This window comes from Rattus norvegicus, chromosome 12 (genome assembly GCF_021556685.1).
Source record: "Rattus norvegicus strain SHRSP/BbbUtx chromosome 12, alternate assembly SHRSP_T2T, whole genome shotgun sequence".
In the NCBI taxonomy this organism is placed as follows: Eukaryota; Metazoa; Chordata; class Mammalia; order Rodentia; family Muridae; genus Rattus; species Rattus norvegicus.
Window position 1 is genome coordinate 9,818,995 of NC_141545.1, and position 17,790 is coordinate 9,836,784.

Here is a 17,790-nt window from a genome sequence, read left to right on the forward strand (position 1 = left end):
AACGCCTAACACAGCAAGCTGTGCAACAGCAGAAGTGTAATATTCAAGGGTCTTATTTGGAGAAGTATGGGGATAAATCCAAAGAAGTGGACCTTGTTGCCATAGCACTCCTGTAGGCTGACAAAAGGTTCTTAGTATACACAAAAGCAGATCTTCCTTTTCCTTGTACCTTCTTAGCATTGCCTTTTCTAATCTTCTACTTTCCTCCAATGTTACATTTTTTTAAACCATATCCAATAACTTAAAACTTTAGTCCATATAGTCTATATAGTCCATAACCAATAGTCCATAACCAAGGCATGTAGAGAATATTCATTCATTTAAAACCAATCAGAAAACAAAAATGAAGTGGCTACACATACCTTTAATATTTAAATCAATCACCATTTTTACTTTTTCTAGCTGTAGTTTTAAGAGAAACACCTTGTCACCTGTTGAGTCCAATAATCACAGTCAAAGATTTTTCTAAGAGAGACAGCGATCAGTTCCGTTACCTTAGAAGCTGTGAAGCTCCTTGTGTCTTTAGGATCGGCTAGTGTAAACATTTAGCCAGCCCCCTGGGGAGCTTGCCCAGCCGACTTAGGCTTCTAGCTACAGATGCAGGCTCCAAAAGCCAATTGAAACTTTTTATTTATTTGTTCCTTTCTTGAAAGGAGTTAAAGCTACATCAATGGGTGAATCAACCAGCATTTAAAATTTTAACCTTTTCTTTTAAACATGAAACACAAAACATTCAAGCCAGGAGAAGCAAAACCCAGACATAAATTGACATACATGGACAGCTTGGTGCACCAAGGACAGACAATAGACACAGAGGAAAAGAACTAGATGGTGTTCCACCAAAAGGACCCAAATATCCTACCTAAAGAACCCAGAACCAGAAATAAGCACTTCTCCAATAGGAGCCAGCAAGGAGGCAAGACGTCTCCCACCTCCTTCTGTTCCCAGGAGAGCTCCAAAAAGTTTAAGCTCATTTCCTTCTTTTGCCAAAGCATCTGTGGAGAGTTCGGGAGGAATGTTTTTCTCAACCCCATTCTCTCTCTTGTCCAGGGTGTAAACTGTCTCTAGTCAGGGTCCAAAGACTAGAAGCATCTATGAGAATCGACTTTGCTTCTCTAGATTTTAACATAACTCTAAAAGAACACATACACAAAAACATTTTACCATTATTACCTTGTCCACTACCACTACCCCAAATCTTTATCTTTGCACATGCTTTCAGTTTCTGTGATCCTTCTGAATTCTGCTTACTGGGGCCTTTAAAATCTGTATCCACCACCTGAGTTCCCATTCGAGGGGTCAATACGAGTCTGGTGGTCGAACTGAGGTCGAGTCCTGCGCTTCCTTTTGTTGCTCTGCGGGAGGCCCGGGACCCGAAGGTTCTACCTTTAGTTTCACTTTCTCTAAGCTGTCGGTGATGCTTTCTAGATTGTCTGACATTTCTAAGGTCAAGGCTTTTAAAGAATATATCTTATTTGTTTCCTGGTCCTGATTATCCTCTTTTTTTATCTCTGCCTTCTCTCTGTTCCTTTTATCTCCTTTTCTTTTCTTTTTTTCTTTGGAGACCTTTTCTCCCTCTGACATACTTTGTTGCTCTGCAAGGACCCTCTGACCTGTCCTAACGGCTCTAACGGCTTCCTCACATTGTTTATCCTCTAAGCAGGCAGGGACCATTTGCCAAAGAGGTTTTGGTCCGGGCTAAAGCTTGCCGTCTGTGGCTTCTCTATCCCACACAAAGAAAAAAAGAAACAAAATTACCAGCCTTGCCCACAAAGGATCCATAACTTTAGGTTTCTTCACAGTGGCTCTCCACCTAGGCCCATATCTTTCTTCCTCATATATGGCTGCCTCTTCCTCTAATTCCTCCTCCTCGGACTCTGACAACTCTTGCTCAGAGTCACTGCCAGCCAGTTCTAAGGCTTCTAATTCTTTTAATGGATACAAAGTATCCTCTCCGGATGACTTGTACTTCGTCCTCCGGGGCACTCTTATTTTTTCCTCCAGCGGCATTTCTTCTGCCTTTTGTATCTCTTTCACTTTTGTTTTAGTAACCTTTTTCTTTTTGCGAGCTCCTAATTTGAGCTCCTAATTTCTCACTCTGCTCCATTTCTGCCTCTGCTCCGTTTCTGACATGCTCTCTTAAATCCAAAAAGGGGCATGCCTCTCGAAGCCTAATTTCTCACTCTGCTCCGTTTCTGACATGCTCTCTTCCAAAAAGGGGCATGCCTCTCAAAGCTTACCTTTTAATTTACCTTCTCGCAGTTCTGAATCCTCTTCAGCACACTGAAGGGTCCCCTGGCACCAGCGATGTTGGTTCCCGGGTCTCGGCACCACTTGTCACGCGCCCAATGTCCCGCCAGCAAGAACGACGCGTGGCAACAGGATTCTTCTGCGAGTAAGCCTTTACTGTGTTACAGCTCTTCTTAGTGTTACAGCTCTTCTCAGTGTTACAGCTCTCTTGAACAGGGACTCCGAGCAGCAAAATCGCTCGGCTTATATAGACAACAGTATGCTAATTATCTCTCAGGGATTGGTGGGGCTTGGATCACCCCACTACTTGTCCTCCAGGGATTGGCGGAGAATGAATCACCTCATTAGCATATTAACGGTCAACTAACACCTGGTGCATAAACCGCACATGTGCAGTACCGCTGTTCACCACTAGAGGGAGCCCTAGCAAGGGGACAAGCCTGCACATGCGCAGTAAGTCGTTTATATCCAGACAAGGCTGGATGTCGGCGCCATCTTTGTTTTGCCGCGCCGCTCTCTACAATTATTGATGTTTCTGAAGAATGTAATATGCTTAGATTTCCTGGTTTCAAATTTACTATGCAGCCAAGATCAACAACAAACTTCTGATCTTCCTCCCTCTACATTCTGAGTGCTGAGATAGGAGACACATACAACTATGCCCAGTCTTTGCATAGGGAAGAACAATCCTAGGATTTCACTAATGCTAGGTGACTCTACCAAGTGAACTATATCCCTGTAAGAAAACTTACTGATGTGTCTAAGTGATGTTAAGCCTACTCATGACACTTAAAGAATTTCATCTATCACTATTTTAGGTATTTGAGGCCTCTTTTTACTGTGAGCAGTGGATTGGCCAGTTTTTTATTTGACACAAATGCGAGTTACCTGGGAAGGGGTAAACACAACTGAATAATTGTATATATCAGATTGGCGTGTGGGCAAGTCTGTGGGTCATTTTCTTGATTAACAATTGATGATATGTTGAAGAGGCCAGCCCACTGTGGACAGTGCCATCCCTAGTCAAGTTGTCCTGAGTTTCATAAGAATGAAAGCTGAGTAAGCCATGGAAGGAATTCAAGAAGCACATTCCACCACAGACTCTGCTTTACTTCCTACCTCCAAGCTCCTGCCTTGATTTCTTGTTTTGACATTCCACAGTTTTCAAGACTGTAACCTGTTAGCTTTTAATCAAAGCAACAGAAAGGAAACCAAGACTGGTTGATTCTGACAATAAATGGTTGGGCTAACTTTTCTTAGACAAACTGACAATTACCTGACTTTCATTCATTTACTAAGTATTTTGTGGATGATTCAAAACTGTCTGTTGGACTGGCATTTTCAGAAATATTACACAATTAGTAATATATATGCTGCCATTTGTCCTATGTTTTTTATACCTGTTTTAAATTTGCCTTATGCTTCAAAGATATACATAATAAGAGACTTTCACTAACTCTTGGGTTATTTGTCTTCACTCTGGTACTAGCTTAATCATAAGGTAATGCATAATCTATCCTTTTTAGCTGCACCCTTTTCTGAAGAATATGCAGTTTATTAATCCCGCTGGAGAACAAGTTAGTTTGGATGAGAAAATGAAATTGAATGCAGAGTATGATATTCACAACTACTGGAACTTTCCAGAAGGTCTTCATCTTAAGGTGAAGTTGGACAATTTTACCCTTATGGTCCAGTAGGTCAACAATTATCTTTATCTGAGGACATAATAGAATGGCCAACCGAAATTACAGAGGTGAGTTGGGTATAATGGTGACACTTTGAACTACATGTAATAAGACTCATCTTGCTTGCACCACCCCTAACCCAAGAAGCTATCTGCAGTAGACACACTCTCATAAAGAAAAAAAATACTTTCTTCCAGTGAAGGCTCACTTTAGGGCAGGCCCTAAACCCAGGAAACTAAGTGCTACTTAAATAGGTTTTTTAAAAATTAATTTTTATATATATTTCATTGTTTGTGCCCTTATTGTCATATTGGTCTTTTGCTTGTATGTGTGTGTGTGTGTGTGTGTGTGTGTGTGTGTGTGGAGATCTGAGTGATTTTAGAAAATGAAAGATTCATGATCAAAACAGTTTGCAGGAAAAGATTTACCATACTTTTTTGTATTACCCATTTTTCTTGATGTTTTCTTTTGCATGTCAGTTTTTGCAGTTTTATATACTGACATTTTCAGTTTTGTCTATAATTTTTAAATAGTAATGAGATGCTAAATATATATAATATTATATTATTTATTATATTATTTATATATATTATATAGCAATATATATAAATATATTATTTATATAATATAAAATGATGTGTTTTATATAATTTAAGCTATAAAATTTCACAAAAATTAAAGATAAACTTACCTTTGAAGCAGAAAAATTTATACTGGATTTTTGCTTCCTAACTACGTACTACTCACATAGAAAAATGCATATTTCAAGTTATTCGTGTTTTTTTTATTTATTCAGAAAATGTTTTCCATACATTATATTCTGATCATGCTTTTCCCCTGCAGTGAATTCTTGAGGATCCTATCCAATATACTGCTCACCCAAGTACATAACTTTACTTTCCATCTCTCTTCCAAAAAAAGAAGATAGGAAATATACATGAAAAAAAAATAAAAAGAAACCCACAAAAACAGATACCAAAATGTTTAGGCAAAAGAAAAATAAGTTAAAAAATACACAAGAAAAGCAATATGTGAGAAAAACCCACAAAACTATCCACCATTGAGTTCCTTTCCTGCTGGACATGTAATGCTCAGCCTTGCCTGAACTGTGACTAATATATCTAATGAGACTCTATCAATGAAAACTACTTTTCCCTTTGCAAGCAGGTATCAATTACAGATAGCTTCTTGGTTAGGGGTGGATACTGTATCTGCTTCTCCTTCTCAGTGCTGGGACACTGACTGGCTTGAACCTAATCTGATCCTGTGCATGCTGCCACAGACTCTGTGAATTCATATGTGTATCATTATGGTGTCTCTGGAAGACACTGTATCCTCCAAGTCATCTGTTCTCTTCAGATCTTAGAATCTGCCTTCCCTTCACCAGAGATGGTATAGTAGTTCAATGGAGAAATCCCATCTAGGATTGAGTACCCTAAGCTATCTTACTCTCTGCAGATTGTCCAATTGTATGTCTCTGTTCCCATATGCTGCAAGAAGAAACTTTGCTCATAAGTGCAGGGTATACTACTGATCTAAATGCGCAGGATAATGTCTTCATCTCCCTCCTAGTCACTTTCCATTTACTTAGTTTCTGTGGCTATATACAGGGTGGCATGTATATTGAAAGCCAGGAAACCTGGAACAATATGAAGAGACCAAACATACAAGTAATAAGAGTAGAGGAAGGGAAAGAATCGAAGCCCAAAAAACATAAAAGAAAAATTTCCTAGCCTAAAGAAAGAGATGTCTATAAAACTACAAGATGTACCGTATACACTATATTCTTATGCAGAAATCCAAAAGAATTTACCACATAAAAATCAAAACTCTAAGCATACAGAAAAAAGAAATAATATTGGAACCTAGAGAGAAAAAAGATTTAGTAACATAAAAGGCCCAAGTATTGGAATTTCACTGACTTCTCAGAGGAGATTCTAAATACCTAAACGTCACAGAAAGATGTGTTGCAGACTCTAAGAGATCACAGCTCAGACTACAATACCCACTAAACTTTCAATCAGCATAAATGGAGAAAATAAGACATTCCCTGATAAAGTCAAACTTAAACTATCTACATCTAAAAGCCCAGCCAATTAAAAGCTGCTAAAAGAAAAAAAATACAAACCAAAGAGGGTAACTACATACAAGAAAACACAGAAAGTAAATGATTTTGCACCAACAAAACCAAGAGTATGGAAGAGCACACATCACTCATGTGCACATGCTCATGCACACACACACACAAACTCACACACACACACACACACACACACACACACACACCACCACCACCACCACCACCACCACTAACAACAACAACAAATAACAATAATTAACAATCATTGGTCATTGAGGTCTCTCAATATTAATAGAAATTAAAAAAAATAGAGAATGTATTCAAGAACAAGATTTGTCCTTCTGCTGCATACAGGACACAAAGTTTAGCATCAAGGATAGACATTACCTGAGGGTAAAGGGTTGAAAAAATATTTAGAGTAAATGAACCTGACAATCAAAGTGGTGTGGCAATTTTGATATCTTAAAAAAAGGGACTTCAAGCCAATAATAACCAAAAGAGCATGGGATAGTTATCAAAGGAAAAATATCCACAAAAATGGTGTGTCAATTCTTAACATCTATGTTTCAAACACAATGGCAGTAACAGTTGTAAAGTGGGAGAATTCAACGTCTCATTTTCACCAATAAACTGGTCATCTAGGCAAAAACTAAACATAGAAATACTAAAGCTAAAGTATGTTATGAACCAAGGGAACCTAATAGATATCTCTAGAGCATTCCACCCAAACAGAAAAGAATATATTTTCTTTTCAAGACCTCATGACACTTTCTCCAAAAAGACATTCTCAGTCTTATAGCAAGTCTCAATAAATGGTTAAAAAAAACATTTATTTCAATAAATGGAAATAAACTCTTATATCCTACATCCTATCTACCTAAATATCAACAATAACAGGAAAAAAAACAGAGAACTTCCAAACTCACAGAAACTGAAAACTCTCCACTGAATGAAGCAATGAGTCAAAAAGAAAGAAATTAAGGAGTTTCTAGATTGTAATGAAAATGAATACACAACATACCCAAACTTAGAATGCTGGAGTTTAAATTAAGCTCATGGCAAGACATAATGAATTTGTGGGCACAGGCATGGGAACAGCTAATGCTAATATTTCTCAAGAAGGACTTGTGGAATGCCAACAAATGTGAAAAGAAACCCAGAAATGCCTTCAGCCTTCACAAATCTCTGGAAAATAGTTAGGTTTAATGATGTTCCCAAACATCAAATGTTTTCAGAAGGAAAAAAAACATTGTTGTGATTTGTGTAACCTTGAATATGCTAGCCTGTGAATAATCAGGCTTCCTTTATTAAATGTAAATCTGTAACTTTATTATGAAGGGAATGTAACAATAAAAAGAGACTTCAAACCAAAATTAACCGAAAGAGAAGGGGACAGTTATCAAAGGAAAAAAAATCCACAAAAATGATATGTCAATTCTTAACATCTATGTTTCAAACACAAGGGAACCAACATATGTAAAGTGGGAGGATTCAATGCCTCACTTTCACCAATGAACATGTCATCTTTGATTGTACAGTTTACACTCTTGTGTTCTCTAGCTTACAATCCACTGTGTTTCCCATTTCAATTCTTTAGCATGCATGCAAGAAGGAATTTGGATCACCTTTCATGTTTAACTCTTTGGAGTTTATCTGTACTCCAAGGTACAAAGTAGTATATCTGAGTCAGTACATGACTTGTCTTCACTGGTCTTTGCTGGTCTTCACCGGTCTTCACCGATCTTTAGTGATCTTTGCTGGTCTTCAGTGGTCTTCAATGATCTTTGATGGTCTTTGCTGGTCTTCACTGATCTTCATTTCATAGAGAGGAATGCAACAAAGAATTTCACATGGTATTTGATTTTCCCTTAACTGCTGATTTGGTGGAGCCTTGCAGTTTCTGCTGGAGTGAGCTACTGTTACTGATTCATGTTTGTTGTTTATTATTGGACTGGGCTGCTGGTATCCTAACATGAAAGAAAGAAATCACCTCTGCAGTTGATTCTCTTCCATCTGATCCACCATATGTCTTCTTGGCACATTTACTCTGGCAACTGTCACCTCATGCCTGCTTTGACTCTGTCCCTCTTGGCTCTTGCAGCCTACTGCTACAAAAGTCATGCCAATGCATCAGACACCCCATCTCACCTTGCTAGACACCCATCAGGTGAAAAGGAATGTCTGTGCATGCCCAGCAGTAGAAAGTCAACAAAAATTACTCAGTGGCATCTTTGAAAGTTCATTGTCTCTTAATGTTGTGACAGAACATTTTTTTCATGCTACTATTTGGGTTTTTTTGTGTTTTTATGAGACTCCTGTCTGTCATCATATATGTATGAGTGTCAGTGTGTGTGTCTGTGTGGAGGGGGGTCGTTTCATGTGCTTTATATTTGGCTTTTTTTTCAGTTTGTGTTATTTTAAATTTTTATTTCCTTTTATTTAAGTTTGTATCATTATTCATCATTATTATTATTCCTTAGACACATTTTGTTTACTAATGAAGACAGAAAGGTAATATTCAGATGGGAGAAGAAATGGACAGGAATTAGTGAGAGCTGGACAAGGGGAAGCCATAATCAAAACACACTGAAAGTAAAAATTTCCATTAGAAGACCAAACAAATGGGATAAAACAGATTTTTTTAAAAAGAAAAATTACAAGTAACTCCCACAGGCAAACAAAGCACACAGAAATGAAATCAAAATCAGAAACCATAATACATAAACAAAGACTAATGAGACAAAATGAATGCTCAAACAAAGCAATAGAAGACAAAGATGTACAACAATACTATTGTCCATCTACAGCTTGACATTGGGGCTATCATTAATTCTGTTTAATATATACAATGAGACTCCATTATGTGAAACTAAGTTACAGATATCAGTTGGAGATAGCATCTTGGCCAGGTTTCCCTCTCAGCACTGAAATTCTGCTTGGTTTGAACCTATTCAATCCCTGGACATGCTGACAAAGACTCTGGGATATCTTATGTTCATCAGTTCTAATTTGTCTGGAGATAATACTCTACCTCCTCTTGTACAAAGATCCCAAACCCTGATGGAAGGGATTAGATGAAGATATGCTATTTAGAACTGTGTGTTCCAAATTCAGTCACCCTTGAACATAGTCCAATCATAGGTCTCTGTGGTCCAATCCACTGGAAGAAGTTTCTCTGATGATGATTATGTGAGGCACTGACCTCTTTTATGGTACAGTGTTATTAGGAGTCATTTTATTTGTATGTTCCGTTAGAAGGATAATAATACTCGGTCTTCCCTAAGTCTCTAGCATATACAGTATAGGGGTTTCAAACTCATGTCATTTTCTTTCTGTAACTTTTTTCAGAAATTAATTTACATTGCATCCTGACCAAACTTCTCTCCCTAGTCTCCTCCCAATGCCTGCCTCTTCCTATCTCCCTCTTCCTTTCTCCTGAGAGAAGGAGAAAACTCCCACACATATCAATCTGCCTGAGCCTATCAAGTTGTAGTAGTACTAAGCACATCTTTTATTCTTAAGTCTAGACAAGACAGCCGAGTTAGAAGAAAGGAATTCAAAAGCAGGCAAGAGTGTCAGAGACAGACCGCGAAGCAGTTGTAGGAGACCCACATGAAGAAAAAGCTGCACATCTGTTACATATGTGTAGGACTCCTAGGTCTGTTCCATTTATGTTTTTTAGTTGCTGGTGCCCTTGACCTCTCTGGCTCCTTCAATCCTTTCTTGCTCTTTTCCACAAGATCCCCTGAGCTCTAGCTAATGCTAGACTAAGGGTCTCTGCTTCTGTTTCTATCAATCAGCTGCTGGGTGAATCCTCTGAGATGACAGATATGTTAGGCTCCTGTCCATAAATATACCAGCATATCCTTAATAATTGTTATGGGTGGGCTCGCTCTCAGGACATGGGACCCAAGTTGTAACAATCATTGGTTTGCCATTCCCTCATATTTTGCTCCAAGTTTATCTCTGCACATCATGTAGGCAGGAGAAGTTGTGGGTGGGAGGTTTTGTGGCTGGGTTGGTGCCGCCATCCCTCCATTGGAAGTCTTTGCTGGTTACAGGGAGTAGCTATTTCATGTTCCATATCCACTACTGTTCAAAGCCTTGGCTAGGCTCATGCTCATAGACTGCTTGAGTTCCCTTTCTCCTATGTATGTGCTCCTTCCAGAGATGCCCTTACACCTCACTACAAATACCAGCTCTCTCTCCTCACTACCTTCTCTACCTCTCTTCTCCCTATAGTTGACACCTCCTTTTACCCTCTCCTCCCTGTCTCCTACCAAGTTCCCTCAATCCATATATCTCTGTGGTATTTCCTGTTCTCAGTGAGATTCAAGCACACCCTTCCCCTTAGGTTTCCTTGTTGCTTTGCTTTTTTGTGTCTATGGATTCTAGCATGGCTATTTTATATTTGTTGGCTTATAAGTGAGTTCATACCATGGGTGCCTTTCCACATCTGGAATGCCTCAGTAAGAATGATCTTTTCTAGTTTCACCCATTTGTCTGCAAATTATGACATCCTTGATTTAGTAGTACAGATTTAATATTTTGATTATTATATGGTGTGAAGAAACTGTTTTGGTCCAATCTAATTGATTTTCTGTAAGGATCTTGTGTGTTTATAACATTTCTTTCTTTAGGTTGGGGGAATTTCATTCTACAATTTTGTTGAAAAGATTCTGGGACTTGGAGCTAGGAATATTCTCTTTCTATCCTTATCATTCTTAGATTTGGTATTTTCATAGTTTCTCAGATTTTCTGGAGCTTTTATATCAGGATCATTCTAGGTTTAATTTTTTTTCATCTTTATTAACTTGGATATTTCTTATTTATGTTTCGATTGTTATTCCCTTTCGCAGTTTCCAGGCCAACATCCCCCTAGCCTCTCCCCCTCCCCTTCTCCACGGGTGTTCACCTCCCCATCCTTCCCCCATTACCACCCTCCCCCAACCAATCATGTTCACTGGGGGTTCAGTCTTGGCAGGACCAAGAGCTTCCCCTTCCACCGGTGCTCTTACTAGGCTATTCATTGCTACCTACGAGGTCAGAGCCCAGGGTCAGTCCATGCATAGTCTTCGGGTAGTGGCTTAGTCCCTGGAAGCTCTGGTTGCTTGGCATTGTTGTTCATATGGGGTCTCGAGCTCCTTCTACTCTTCCAGTTCTTTCTCTGATTCCTTCAAAGGAGGTCCTGTTCTCAATTCAGTGGTTTGCTGCTGGCATTTGCCTATGGATTTGCTGTATTCTGGCTGTGTCTCTCAGAAGAGATCTACATCCAGTTCCTGTCGGTCTGCACTACTTTGCTTCATCCATCTTATCTAGTTTGGTGACTGTATATGTATGGGCCACACGGGGGGCAGGCTCGGAATGGGTGTTCCTTCAGCATCTGTTCTAAACTTTGCCTCCCTATTCCCTCGCAAGGGTATTCTTTTTCCCCTCTTAAAGAAGTAGTGAAGCATTTGCGTTTTGGTCACCCTTCTTGATTTTCATGTGTTATGTCCATCTAGGGTAATTCGAGCATTTGGGCTAATATCCACTTATCAGTGAGTGCATACCATTTGTGTTTTTCTGTGGTTGGTTTACTTCACTCAGGATGATATTTTCCAGTTCCATCCATGTGCCTATGAATGTCATAAAGTCATTGAATTGATAGCTGAGTAATATTTCCTTGTATAGATGTACCACATTTTCTGTAACCATTCTTCTGTTGAAGGGCATCTGGGGTATTTCCATTTTAGGTTTAATTTTTACCCCACATATGGGTTTCTTCTGTTGTATTTTCTAAGCCTGAGATTCTCTTCTTTCATCTCTTATATTCATTCTGTTGATAATGCCTGTTTCTGTAGCTCCTATCTACAGAATATCTCCTATTCTTTTACCTTAGTTTTCCATCTCTAGGATTCACTAAGTTTGTGTTTTCTTTATTGCTTCTATTTCCATTTTCATGTTTGAAAATTTTTATTTATTTTCTTCACCTGTTTGATTGTGTTCTCCTTATTTCTTTAAGGAATCCATTAATTTCTTCTTTAAAGGATTCCATCATTTTCACAAGATTTAATGACATTTTCTCTCTTTAGGAATTATGGGACAGTTTGGATGGTTTATCTGATCTTAATTTAACTTTGGTACCTGGTATCTGCCTAGAAAATATTAATTTCATTCAGATTTTCTAGTTTTGTTGAGTATAGGCTTTTGTACTAGGATGTGGTGATTTTAAAAATTTCCTCCATTTCTGCTGTTATCTCTCCCTTTTCATTTCTGATTTTGTTAATTTGGATACTCTCTCTGTGCCTTCTGGTTACTCTGGCTAAGGGTTTCTCTATCTTACTGATTTTCTCAAAGAACCAGTTCCTGATTTTGTTGATTCTTTGTATAGTTCTTTCTGTTTCAACTTGGTTGACTTCAGCTGTGAGCTTGATTATTTCCTAATGTTTACTCTTCTTGAGTGTATTTGCTTCCTTTTATTTATAGAGCTTTCAGGTGTGCTGTCAAGCTGCTAGTGTATGCTCTCTCCAGATTCTTTTTGGAAGCACTCAGAGCTATGATTTTCCTCTTAGCACTGCTTTCATTGTGTCCCATACATTTTGCTATAATGTGCCTTCATTTTCTTTAAATTCTTCAATGTCTTTGATTTCTTTCTTGACCAAGTTATGATTGCATAGAGCATTGTTCCGCTTTCATGTATATGTGGGCTTTGTGTTGTTTTGTTGTTACTGAAGACCAGCCTTAGTTCCTGGTGATCTGATAGGATGCATGTGATTATTTCAGTCTTCATGTATCTGTTGAGGCTTGTTTTGTGACCAAGTATATGGTCTATTTCGGAGAAGGTACTATGAGGTGCTGAGAAGAAGGTATATTCTTTTGTTTTAGAAAGAAATGTTCTATTGATATCTGTTAAATTCATTTGGTTCATAACTTCTGCTTGTTTTACTATGTCTCTATTGAGTTTCTGTTTCCCTTTTCTATCCATTACTGATTGTGTGAGGGGCAATGTGTTCTTTGAACTTTAATAAAGATTTTTATCAGTGTGGGTGCCCCTGCATTTGGACCATAGATGTTCAGAATTGAGAGTTCACCATGGTAGATTTTTCCTTTGATTAATATGAAGTGTCCTTCTTTATCTTTTTTGATAGCTTTTGGTTGAAAGTTGATTTTATTCGATATTAGAGTGGCTTGTTTCTTGGGTCTGTTTGCTTGGAAAATATTTTCTAGCAATAGTGTCTGTTTTTGTCACTGAGGTATATTTCCTATATGCAATAAAATTTTGAGTCCTGTTTACATATCCAGCCTCTTAGTCTCTGTCTTTTTATTGGGGAATTGAATCCATTGATGTTCCATTTAGTCTTTTAAATGTAGGGCTCTGAAATATTTTCTGACATTTAATCTTTTTTACTATTTTTGGTGTATAGTATTGAAAAGTTCTGAGATTGCAGAGGTGTCACAATCATTAATTGTCTTACTCTTTTCTGTGCTTCTTTGCTGAGCATTGTGCAATTGTTTTGTTTATTGGTTGGTCACTGTAGAGACCAGGCTGGCCTCAAATTCAGAGATCCACTTGACTCTGCTTTGCAAGTTCATGGGTAAAGGATGTGTGCCACCACAGCAAGCTGCACATCTGCTCTGATTGATATATTCTTCAAGTTTTAATTTTGTACTTCCCCCATTCAATTCTTATTTGTGTTTGTGTGTGTGTGTGTGTCTGTGTGTGTGTGTGTGTGTGTGTGTGTGTGTGTGTGTGTCTGTGTATGTTTTATTTTATATAAGTCTTCCTGGTGACTGTGTTCACGTAGATATGTTCTCCACTACTCTTTTTATTACATTAGACATAATAATATAATTATATTCCTCTCTTCCACTTCTATCTCCATTGTTCCCATATACATTTCCTTCTCTCCTTCAAATTCATGGTCTCTTATTTCATTAATAAATACTGTATGAATGTATGTATATACATACATACGTATATTTTTCCTACCTATTACCTTCTCAGTCCAGGTAATGCTACTTTTAAGTATTCTTTTTCAAGTTCACCACTTGAGACTGGACAGTCAATTGGTCTGCTCTTCCCTGGAGAAGATAACCCCACTCCCTGCTCCTACAGTTCCTCAGTTTTCTATAATTTTTGTTTAATTTTGACAGAGTCCCTCCCTCCATTTCTCTTCCTCTTATAACCTGAGAGGATGTGGACCACCCTCAGTATCCCCACATCCTGGTCTATCAAATCTCTACATGATTAGGTACATTTTTTTCTCACTGAAGCCATACAAGATAGTCCTGTTTGAGAACTGACACTACAGTCAGGCTACAGCTTTAAGTAGAGACTCTGATCCAGTTGTGGAGGGCCCACATGGACACTGCTTCATATGTGCTGAAAGCCAATGTCCAGTCTGTATATGGTGCATAATCAGTGGCTCAGCCTCTAAGAGCCCCATGGTGTCCATGTTTGTTGACTCTGTTGGGTTCCCTATGGAGTTTCTATCTCCTTCAGGGACTTCAATCATTCCCCTAAACCTTTCAGAAGTCTTCTTGAAATACATCCAATATTTGGCAGTCGGTGTCTACAATAGTTTCAGCCACCTACTGCATACAGTTGCTCAGAGGACAACTATGATAGGGTCCTGTCTGCAAGCATAACAAAGTATCATTAATAGTGTCAGGGATTGGTGCTTGAACATGGGATGGGTCTCAAGTAGGGCCAGTTACTGGTTGGCTATTCCTTCAGGCTCTGCTGTCTTTTTCTCAGATATTTCTTTATTTATATTTCAAATGTTATTCCCTTTCCTGGTTTCCCGGCCATAAGCCCCCTTTCTCATTCCACTCCCCTCCTTCTATGAGGGTGTTTGCCCACTCCAAACCCCTTCCCCTTGCCACCTACTCACCATGACATTCCCCCACACTGGGGGTCCAGCTTTGACAGGATCAAGGACTTCTCCCATTGGTGCCCAACAAGGCCATACCCTTCTACATATGCAGTTGGAGCCATGGGTTTGCCCATGTTTAGTCTTTGGGTAGTGGTTTAGTCCCTGGGAGCTCTGATTGGTTGGTATCACTGTTCTTATGGGGTTGCAAGCCCCTTCGGCTCCTTCACTCCTTTTTTAATTCTTCCAACAGGGACCCCATTCTCAATTCAATGGTTTGCTGCTAGCATTCAAATCTGTATTTGTCACACTCTGACTGAGCCTCTCAGGATATGAGTATATCAGATTCCTGTCAGCATGTATTTCATGGCTTCATCGCTATTGTCTAGTTTTGGTGGAGATATATATATATAGAAGAACTGAGTTGGAATTTTGATGGGGAATGCATTGAGTCTGTAGATTGCCTTTGGCAAAATGGCATATTTACTATATACATCCTGCCAATCTATGAGCATGGGAGATCTTTCCATCTTCTGAGATCTTTAATTTCTTTCTTCAGATACTTAAATTTCTTGAACTACAGATCATTTACCCACTTGATTAGAGTCACAATGAGGTATTTTATAATATTTGTGACTATCATGAAGTGTGTCTTTCCCTAATTTTTTCTTAGCCTGTTTATCGTTGAGTAGAGGAAGGCTTCCAATTCGTTCGAGTTAATTTCATACCCAGCCACTTTGCTAAAGTTGGTTATCAGGCTTAGTGTTTCTCTGGTGGAAATTTTGTGGTCACTTAAGTATAATATCATTTCATCTGCACATAGTGTAAATTTGACTTTCCTTTCACATTTGTATCCTTTTGACTTCTTTTTGTTGTCTGAGTGCTCTGGCTAGGTCTTTGAGTAGTATATTGAATAAGTAGAGAGAGAGTGAGAAGGAGCACTAACCAATTTCTTTTATGAAGCCACAATTACATTTATACCTAAACCACACAATGACCGAACAAAGAGAGAGAACTTCAGACAATTTCCCTTATGAATATCAATACAAAAGTACTCAATAAGATTCTCGCAAACTGCATCCAAGAACACATCAAAAATGATCATCTGTCATGATCAAGTAGGTTTCATCCCAGGGATGAAGGGATGGTTCAATATATGGAAATCCATCAACGTAATCCACTTTGTAAAAAACCTCTAAGAAAAAAAAAACACATGAACATCTCATTAGATCCTGAGAAAGTCTTTCACAAAATTCAACACCCCTTCATTTTAAAATTCTTGAAAAGATCAGGGATTCAAGACTCATAACTAAACATAGTAAAAGCAATATACAGCAAATCAGTCGCCGGCATCAAATTAAATGACAAGAAATTTGAAGCAATCCCATTAAAATCAGGGACTAGACAAGGCTCTCCACTCTGTCTCTGCTTATTCAGCCTCTGCTGTTTTTGTCTCTGCATTTCTTTTAGATAGGACAAATTTGGGTAGAAAGTTTTGTGGGTGGGTTTGTCTCTATTCTAGATCCTGCCTTGTAACAGAAGGTGGCCTCTTACGGTTCCATGTCCCCATCTCAGCTGAAGTCACCCATATTTACTCCTTGGAGGCTCCCCATCCCAAATCTCTGGAAATTCCTACAGATTCCCACCATTCTTACACCCCCCAACATCTATGATCCTCTAGACCTCTCTCCTGTGTCTCCCCACACGTAATTCTACCCCCATTCTCCTCCCCATTCACTCTCACTCACTCTGCCTCTTATGAATATTTTGTTCCCCTTTTAAGTGATTAAAGCATTCTCCCTTATTTAACTTCTTTGGGTTTGTGGGGTATATCATGGGCATTATGTACATTTTAGCTAATATCTACTTAGCAGTGAATTCATACACTGCATGTCTTTGGGTCTGGGTTACCTCACTCACGAGGATATTTTCTAGTTCCATTCATTGACCTACAAAATTCACATCCTTATTCTAAATAGCTGTATAATATTTAATTGTGTAAATGAACCATATTTTCTTTATCCACTCTTAGGTTGAGGGATGTTCTCATTGTTTTCAATTTCTAGCTATTATGAAGAAGTCTTCTATGAACATAGTAGAGCACATATCCTTGTAGTATAGTGTAGCAGTTTTTGAGTATATGTCCAGGAGCAGTATAGTTGGGTCTTCAGGTAGAACTATTTCCAATTTTCAAAGAAACCACAAGATTGATTTCCAGAATGTCTGTACAAGTTTATAATACCACCAACAATGGAGGAGTGTTCCCCCTTTCTCCACACCCTCACCACAATGTGCTGTTGTATGAACTTTTGATCTTAGCCCTTCTGATTGCTGTAAGGTGGAATCTCAGAGTTGTCTTGATTCACACAACTAAGGATGGTGAACATTTTTAAGTGTTTCTTGGCCATTAAAAATTCCTCCGTTGAAATCCTCCGTTTAGTTTTGTACTACATTTTATAATTCAGCTATTTGGTTTGTTGGAGTCTAGGCTCTTAAGTTCATTGTATATTTTGGTTATTAGTCCTTTGTCAGATGTATGGTTGGTGAAGATATTTCCCAATTTGTACACTGCCAATTTGATTTATTGGTAGTGTCCTTTGCCTTAAAGAAGCTTTTCAGTTTCATGAGGTTCCATTTATTCATTGTTGACCTTATAGTGTGAGCCATTTATATTCTCTTCAGGAAATTGTCTCCTATACCAATGAGCTCAAGTTAACTCTTCTATGAGATTTAGTGTATCCAGGCTTATGTTAAGGTTCTTGATCCGTTTGGACTTGAATGTTGTGCGAGGTAATAATTATGGTTCTATTTGCATTTCTCTACATATGCAGATATCTAGACTAGAACCCTTTGTTGAAGATGTTTTCTTTTTTTATTTATATGTTTTGGGTTCTTTGTCAAAACTTAAGTGATCTTAGGT

At 38.4% G+C, this 17,790-nt stretch overlaps 1 pseudogene; it reads left to right on the forward strand.

The window, feature by feature from the left end:
• Vmn2r116l-ps33 (vomeronasal 2, receptor 116 like, pseudogene 33) overlaps positions 1 to 17,790 on the forward strand; it is a 101,986-nt pseudogene that overhangs the window by 66,912 nt on the left and 17,284 nt on the right.